Source organism: Dendroctonus ponderosae, unplaced genomic scaffold (assembly GCF_020466585.1).
Source record: "Dendroctonus ponderosae isolate FM_Combo_2020 unplaced genomic scaffold, Dpon_F_20191213v2 Dpon_F_20191213_1, whole genome shotgun sequence".
NCBI lineage: Eukaryota > Metazoa > Arthropoda > Insecta > Coleoptera > Curculionidae > Dendroctonus > Dendroctonus ponderosae.
The window spans coordinates 28875933-28877326 of NW_026017110.1; the positions used below are offsets into that span (position 1 = coordinate 28875933).

Sequence of the window (1394 nt, forward strand, 5' to 3'; positions counted from 1 at the left end):
ATATCAGGAACAGATTGGGAATCGAAAAAGGAGGGAAATTAGTGTTCCTCTTCAGACTTTATAACGAAAATGAAGAGAAAGAGAAGTGATTTCCGTGTTAGTATTATTGAGTTTACCATTAAGACCGTTTAATTTTTAAGTTCACATATACCGTTTTCTATTTTGATTTTCATTTCTTAGAATTATTTGTGTTCTGTTTTATATTTTTTGAGTGGAAATATAAAGTTTTCCCAAGGTAATTCCAAGAGATGCAAACGATTTTAATAAACTTTTTAATATGTTTGTAATTTGTATTTTAGTATCTATATTTTAACAGATATCTTGTTTTAAACTAATGACGACTGTAAATGTATATTTTAGACAAACTGATGATGGTGGAGAAAAACACCGAAACGTATTTGTAACATTTTAAATGATAAATAATAAAATTGACTGGAATCCAGGAATTTCTTTTGAATTAAGTTGAAATACAGTTAGGAAAATATACACAATTTTTAATTATTGTTGCGGCATTGTGCAGCAAATTGTGCGTGAACGTTCGCGAATATTTGGCGCGGTATTGCGCTGTGTTCTGGACGCACCTTTAGGTGCAATATTAGTGATTTTAACTGAACTGAGATGTTTTAACTGAATGATCAACGTCGCTTTCTCCTTTAAAAATTCGCATTTTCCCAGCAAGCTTGTCTCCACAAACAATGACCATAAAAAACCCGAACCCAAATTAAAATTTATATAATTGAATTCCAAGTATTTAGTTTAAATTCATATTCAGTTCTCAACGATTCTATTTATATTATAAGCTCCAAAAAGTTTTTCAAAAATTTTTGCAAAGCGGTTAGGAATGCGAGTGTTCTAATAAAACTCATTTTATAATTTTTCACAGAAAATACCTGAAGATTGTCAGTGTTTTAAGTAAAACTAAAAAATAATGCGATTTTTGCGTAGAAAGAATTGCTTAATAGAAACTTTGTTTAAACTGAAATGAGCTGAAAAATTAGAGGAAATTTAAAAATCTTCAGAGCGATGAGGGCGGTGAATTTTCCAAATAAATTTTTGTAAACTTTTGCCCTTTGGTCGTTTCTTGAAGATAAACTTAATTAATTTCGGTGACACTTTTCGGTACACTGAATAAAATTATTTGGTTTTTGTGCCAAATTCGAAGATGAAATTAGTTTTCTAGTTCCTGCAAACCGATGAATGAGGCGAGGCGAACTTACTAGCAAAATTAATTTTCAGTAATTTTTGGCTGAAAAGACCCCATTATGGTCAGAAAAGAAGAAAATCATCAGAAAATAATGCTTTTTGTGTTTTCCATTAAAAACTTTTAGTTTTGTGATCGGTTTTGGAGAAAACCTTGATGATTTTCGGGAAAAACCGGGAGGAATTTATTTACG

General features: G+C 30.4%; 1 protein-coding gene across 1 annotated transcript in view; it reads right to left on the reverse strand.

Annotated features, from left to right (window-relative positions):
* The window catches only part of LOC125502612 (spectrin beta chain-like), a 2091-nt gene that overhangs the window by 375 nt on the left and 322 nt on the right, over window positions 1-1394 (reverse strand). The gene's annotated exons all lie outside the window — the stretch shown is intronic.